Source organism: Hyperoodon ampullatus (assembly GCF_949752795.1).
Source record: "Hyperoodon ampullatus genome assembly, chromosome: 4".
Classification (NCBI taxonomy): domain Eukaryota; kingdom Metazoa; phylum Chordata; class Mammalia; order Artiodactyla; family Ziphiidae; genus Hyperoodon; species Hyperoodon ampullatus.
In genome coordinates this window covers 112,578,889-112,586,643 of record NC_136917.1, presented here as the reverse complement: position 1 = coordinate 112,586,643, position 7,755 = coordinate 112,578,889, and positions in this window count along the sequence as shown.

Genomic DNA, 7,755 nt, shown 5'->3' with positions numbered 1-7,755 from the left:
GTGTTCTCTGTCCCCTCCTCAGCTCTGTCCAGGAACCCTGTGGCCCTGTTCACTCCCTGCTTCTAGAGGAGCAGCCCTGCTGACTAGTTGCCTTTATTTATTTATTTATTTTAACATCTTTATTGGAGTATAATTGCTTTACAATGGTGCGTTAGTTTCTGCTTTATAACAAAGTGAATCAGTTATACATATACATATGTTCCCATATCTCTTCCCTCTTGCGTCTCCCTCCCTCCCACCCTCCCTATCCCACCCCTCTAGGTGGTCACAAAGCACCAAGCTGATCTCCCTGTGCTATGCGGCTGCTTCCCACTAGCTATCTATTTTATGTTTGGTAGTGTATATATGTCCATGCCACTCTCTCACTTCATCCCAGTTTACCCTTCCCCCTCCCCATGTCCTCAAGTCCATTCTCTAGTAGGTCTGTATCTTTATTCCCATCTTACCCCTAGGTTCTTCATGACCTTTTTTTTTTTTTCTTAGATTCCATATGTATGTGTTAGCATATGGTATTTGTTTTTCTCTTTCTGACTCACTTCACTCTGTATGACAGACTCTAGGTCCATCCATCTCACTACAAATAACTCAATTTCATTCTTTTTATGGCTGAGTAGTATTCCATTGTATATATGTGCCACATCTTCTTTATCCATTCATCTGTTGATGGACACTTAGGTTGCTTCCATGTCCTGGCTATTGTAAATAGAGCTGCAGTGAACATTTTGGTACATGACTCTTTTTGAATTATGGTTTTCTCAGGGTATATGCCTAGTAGTGGGATTGCTGGGTCATATGGTAGTTCTATTTGTAGTTTTTTAAGGAACCTCCATACTGTTCTCCATAGTGGCTGTGTCAATTTACATTCCCAGCAACAGTGCAAGAGGGTTCCCTTTTCTCCACACCCTCTCCAGCATTTATTGTTTGTAGATATTTTGATGATGGCCATTTTGACCGATGTGAGATGATATCTCATTGTAGTTTTGATTTTCATTTCTCTAGTGATTAATGATGTTGAGTATTCTTTCATGTGTTTGTTGGCAATCTGTATATCTTCTTTGGAGAAATGTCTATTTAGGTCTTCTGCCCATTTTTGGATTGGGTTGTTTGTTTTTTTGTTATTGAGCTGCATGAACTGCTTGTATATTTTGGAGATTAATCTTTGTCAGTTGCTTCATTTGCAAATATTTTCTCCCATTCTGAGGGTTGTCCTTTGGTCTTGTTTATGGTTTCCTTTGCTGTGCAAAAGCTTTTAAGTTTCATTAGGTCCCATTTGTTTATTTTTGTTTTTATTTCCATTTCTCTAGGAGGTGGATCAAAAAGGATCTTGCTGTGATTGATGTCATAGAGTGTTCTGCCTATGTTTTCCTCTAAGAGTTTGATAGTGTCTGGCCTTACATTTATGTTTTTAATCCATTTTGAGTTTATTTTTGTGTATGGTGTTAGGGAGTGTTCTAATTTCATACTTTTACATCTACCACTGGTTGCCTTTTGAACCAGCCTCGTGCAGAACTGTGGGGAAAAACTGCTATTGTACCTGGGCTGACTTTGTGTTGAACTGAGTCTGTTTACCCTCAATGAAAAGTTAGCAACCACCAAAGATGGAGAAATACAAGGAAATTTGAAGGAAATGTTTTATATCTTTTCAACTGCATGAATTTGCAGTTACAGGGAAAATGAGATACTGATGTCATCCAAGGAGTTGCCTGGCCAAATGGGGCCTCAAACAGGGCCTCACAGGTGTGTATATAAGTGTGTATGTGAGTGTGTTTGTGTATGCATCTGTATGTTGTGCATATTTCATATGTGTGTGGACATGTGTGTGTATGGGGGAAGGGTCTGGTTTTCCCGGGTTAGAATTGTCATTACAATTCAGGGCTGGTTTTCCCACTGAAGATCTAGGAACTGGATTGGTCTGAGCTCCCAAAGGTTGTCAGCTCCACAGGGATTCACCCACATTAATCAAGCCCACAGAAGACTGATTGATAATTTAGGATGCCAATCGCTTAATCTATAGTGAGAAATCAAATTGCCAAAGGGGCTGGAGAACATACATCTCTGGTCAGAGGGATTCTCTCTCTAGGGCCCTGAGCTCCAAGACCTGTGGGTACCCACCATGGTCAGTGTTGGGCTGCACATACTACCTGTGGCTCTTTACCTCTCAAATCCCGCATGCTCAGGAGAACTGACAGATTTTTACATGGGAAGCTCTGTGTAAGTCAAAAGATTGTTTGGTTATGTGGAAAGCAAGGCAAGTTATGTGCAAGATCTTAGTGGTCAGCATTATTAAACTGCCATGACCAGCCATGGGCCCAAATATTTGGGTTTGCTGCTCCAAGTACTTTCTCCTTCGTCCCTGAGGATTTTTCCCTGAGAAAATCCTCGTCCTTTGGGGGTTTTATCTATTCAGTCCAAATTCTTATACTCACAATAAAAAAAAAAAAAAAAAAAAGAAGACGATGCCTTAAGGGCATTTTCCAGGCTCTAGTTTTTTTTTTTTTTTTTCATTTAGTGAATACTTGATTAGATTTCTAGGCCCTGTTCCTCCTGCTTTTGATCTGAAAAAATATCATGCCTGTTAGATGACCATTGCAAATGATAGAACATCTTCTATTATGTCAAGATCTTACCAATTTAATAGTCAGAAGGAAACCACACTTGAAAGTTGTTATGTGACATCTCACTGTCTCTCCCGTGGACTGACTGCATGTGGGGGGAGGAGGAGGGCGCTCTCATTCAAGGATTTGTTGTAACGGATGAGAGTGGGCTAGAACACAGATCGTCATGTAGATCTGTGTTGAGAGAGACATGGCTCTGCTCCTTCACAGTGTGTGACTTTGGGCGAATTGTTTAGCCTCCTTTAGAGTCCTCATTGTAAGGAAGGAATAGTACTAGTTATTATGTCATAAGGTTGTTCATTTATTCATTCATTTATTTGAGTACTAACTAAGTTGCCAGGCACTGCCATAGGTACTAGGGATCCAGCAGTGATCAAAACAAATAGCCCTGCCCACAGGAAGTTTACATTCTAGTGAGAGGAACAACACACAATAAAGGAGATAAATAAGTAAACTGTTTAGTATCAGAAAGTGATATAAAAAAAAAATAAAGCAGGGAAGGGTTGTTGTGTCATGTAAAAGAAAGAATTAATGTATGTAAAATTCTTAGCAGAGTGCCAGCATATGACAATAGCAAAGATTTTAGCTGTTATTAATTCAGCTATAACGCAGGGACTTATTACAATGAGAGAGCCTAGTGTACCCCTCAGAAAAGCAGAGTGTCCTCACACACACCTTGGCATGCTCTCCATGGCATACTATCCATGGCCATTGTATCTCCAATGAAAGTTTAATATTTTCCTGTTTTTACTCATTGCAAACATTCAGGGAAAGTATTTAGAGCAAAAGATAAATTATCCTTAATTTCACCACTCAGAGGGAAGCAATGTTAACATTTGGTGTGTGTCCTCCTAGGCTCTTCTCTTTTTTCCCTCGTACATGTGTGCACACACGCACACACACACACACGTGCACGCTTTAAAAAATGTAAATAAAATCACTGTTACATAGTCTGCTCTTGTTACTTAAAGCTATGTCATGAACATCTTCTCACATCAACAAACAGATTCACGTCACTATTTTAATGCCCAAATGTAGTCCACTGGAAAGATGGATCATAGACTACTCAACCAGTTCATTATTGATAGGTATTCAATAGACCTCCAAGTTTTCATTTCTATAAAAGTCTGGTTTTAAAGGCACCAACTTCACTATTTGGCCTAGAGTTTTTCTTGAATTTGTCATGGGAAATTGTGTATTGTTTCCATATTTACTGTGAACTTGAACCAGTTTGTATAAACCCAGTTGGGAAGACTAAATAGAGACTCCTTGATGGTGCAAGCTTAGTGCCCAGTTTTATTTAGAGTCAATTCAATATATTATATTTAACTATGTTCAATCTGAATATGTATTTTTTAACATCTACCGTATCAAGATACCATACTGATCCCTGCTGGGAACAAAGATGAGTAAGACGCAATCCCCACCTTCAAGGAGGCCAGGGCAGGAGCACAGGGATCTAATGAGCATATAGGCTGAAGAATCATGGGGTAAAAAGCAGGGAGAGAACATATCTTGTGACCAAGTAATATTAGTTTTACATCACTAGCATGTTGAATAAGCAAGACTCCAGAGGTATAGTCATAAAAGACATTTTATTTTTGTCTCTTTGTGCCTTTTTAAGTTTATTCAGTGGAAAGAAGCTCTAAGTGAAAGTGTAGGCAGAGGAACTTGGGAGGACTTAGGTGGGCTTTCTTACAAGAAATGTCTGCACTAAGACCTGATGACTGAATAGGAGTTGGCCAGATTGAGGGGAGTGGGTTATGGAGGCAAGAGGAGGGGAGAGGAGAGTGTTTCTGACATAGAGTAAAGGTGAGGAGGTGAGAAATAGCCTGATGGCTGAGAGGGACTCAAAGGTCAGTGTAGCTCTTGGGGATGGGGGGAAGGAGGGACGGGGAAGGAGTGGCTTTTGGGATGACTCTAGGGCATGGCAGTGGAAGGCTCCCAGGGGGGAGAGATTGTCTCTGAAGACCCTATAGGTTTTAGCTTAGGGCCTCATACAAATCGGGCGGTAAATAAATGTTGTTGAAAGTGAAGTCTGAAAATCATATAGATTTTTGGTTCTTCTTTAGCACAATTTCCCTTCTCACCATTCAGAATCACTGTGTGTCAACTTTCTACTTCTCTCCACTTGAGTATTTGAGGGCTGTCTCCAAACAGTCCTTGGATTGTAGGTCAGAAGGAGAAAAATGTTTGGGTCCTTCAAGCAGAAGCTCCAAACAGAGTCTGTTTACCGGTCAACTAGTTTTCTCAATGACTGGAGGTGAGTGAAGGATTGAAACCTGAAGGTCAAGTATTATCACTCAGATAGGGAGAATAAACCTGACTCATTCAAACCACAAGCTATTTCAAAGGTCGTTTTCTAAGGAAAAATTGTTGATCAATGGCATTTTTCAGGAAATCACCTCTGTTGAAATATTTATAATGCTTTTTACTTGTCTTCCTTCAGTGAATTAAACTATAACTAAGCTTATTTCTTGATTTGAATTTCTCCTTAATTATTCTGAGCTAAGTTCTACCCTGCAGAGCTCCAGAAAATGGATAAAATATGCATTTGAGCGTTGAACAGCAGCAGCAGACACCTACACACCAGCCCTGGCTGTGTGGGATGCTGCCATTTTCCCCAAGTCATTTCAGGTCAGAAACACCTCTGCTCCTGAAGAGTAGCATTTAGGGGGCCCCCACACAAAGTCTTTGCATGCACCTTATAATGTGAGAAGTGGGGAGCCGTGCATTGTTCTGCACTCTCCCAAGAATAAGTTCTGGGCTACTTTTTTGCCCCTATAGGCATAGAAATGAGTCTCCAGTTATTCAGCCCAATGGGAAACCCTGTGAATTACCTCTACAGGGCTTGAAGTTCAAAATCGGAAAATTATTTTTGCTTTGTTCCCATTCAATTAGAGCTTTCTTTTTATTTTATTTTTAAAAATTTAAAATTTTATTTTATTTATTTTTTTATACAGCAGGTCCCAATTAGTCATCCATTTTATACACATCAGTGTATACATGTCAATCCCAATTGCCCAATTCATCCCACTCCCCTACCCACCCACCCCCCCCGCTGCTTTCCCCCCTTGGTGTCCATAGGTGTGTTCTCTACATCTGTGTCTCTGTTTCTGCCCTGCAAACCGGTTCATCTCTACAATTTTTCTAGGTTCCACATATATGTGTTAATATACGATATTTGTTTTTCTCTTTCTGACTTACTTCACTTTGTATGACAGTCTCTAGATCCATCCACGTCTCAACAAATGACCCAATTTCGTTCCTTTTTATGGCTGAGTAATATTCCATTGTATATATGTACCACATCTTCTTTATGCATTCGTCTGTCGATGGGCATTTAGGTTGCTTCCATGACCTGACTATTGTAAATAGTGCTGCAATGAACATTGGGGTGGATGTGTCTTTTTGAATTATGGCTTTCTCTGGGTATATGCCCAGTAGTAGGATTGCTGTATCATATGGTAATTCTATTTTTGGTTTTTTAAGGAACCTCCATACTGTTCTCCATAGTGGCTGTATCAATTTACATTCCCAACAACAGTGCAAGAGGGTTCCCTTTTCTCCACACCCTCTCCAGCATTTGTTGTTTGTAGATTTTCTGATGATGCCCATTCTAACTGGTGTGAGGTGATACCTCATTGTAGTTTTGATTTGCATTTCTCTAATGATTAGTGATGGTGAGCAGCTTTTCATGTGCTTCTTGGCCATCTATATGTCTTCTTTGGAGAAATGTCAATTTAAGTCTTCTGCCCATTTTTGGATTGGGTTGTTTGTTTTTTTAATATTGAGCTGCATGAGCTATTTATATATTTTGGAGATTAATCCTTTGTCCATTGATTCATTTGCAAATATTTTCTCCCATTCTGAGGGTTGTCTTTTCATCTTGTTTATGGTTTCCTTTGCTGTGCAAAAGCTTTTAAGTTTCATTAGGTCCCATTTGTTTATTTTTGTTTTTATTTCCATTCCTCTAGGGGGTGGGTCAAAAAAGATCTTGCTGTGATTTATGTCAAAGAATGTTCTTCCTCTGTTTTCCTCTAAGAGTTTTATAGTGTCCAGTCTTACATTTAGGTCTCTAATCCATTTTGAGTTTATTTTTGTGTATGGTGTTAGGGAGTGTTTTAATTTTATTCTTTTACATGTATAGAGCTTTCTTTATAAAAATAACCTTAATACGTATCACTGTGGAACTTTTGGAAACTATGGAAAATGATGACTAAAATAAACAGTATGCACAATTCCACAGATCTAGACTCAGTTGGTAGGTTCTTTGATTTTGGGCCTTTTGCCTTCTGCCTTCCTCAAATGCAGATGCAATGCCTAGAGGTATCAAAGGCATCTTGCAAACTTGAGGATGAAATTCACCTGCTGAGTATGAAGGAGCATAAAGATGGGAGCCGGGATCCTCAATGACATTGTTGAGACAACATTCCTGTTCTTTAGTGCCTACTTCTAAACTTTGAGTGGCTTGAGTTAAATAAACCTCTACCCTTTTAAGCCATTAAAATAGCTTTCATTTTGAAATACATTCAGAAAATGAATCACAAGTTTACAGCATGATGAATTTTTTTCAAAGCTGATATGCGTATAGTCATGTATGCTATTAATCCATGTGTAGACATGTAATATATGTATATCGAGAAAAAGACCATTACAATAATTGATTCCCAGTCACTCCCACTTCCTTAGGTAACCAGTATCTGCAAGTAACCATAAATTAGTTTTTTCAACTTCATGTGAATGGAATCACAATATTTTTTTCCTTTGTTTTTGGCTTCTTCTGCTCAACATTATATTTGTGAGATTTATCCATGCTGTTGTTTGTAGCATTATTTGTTCATTCTCTTTGCTATACAGTAGTACAATTTATAAATGCACCAATTTATTTATTCATCTGCTGTTGGTGGACATTTGAGTTGTTTCCAGTTTGGGGCTATTACAAATGGTACTGCTATGAACATTCTTGTACCTATCTTTTAGTGAGTATGTGTACCCTTTCTTCTGGGTAAATACCTAGGAACAGAATTGCTGGGTTGTGGCATGCCTATGTTCAGCTTCAGTAGACACTGCCAAAATATTTCCAAAGTTGAATTCCAACCAGCACTGTGTGAGATTTTCTGTTGTTTCATATCTTTGT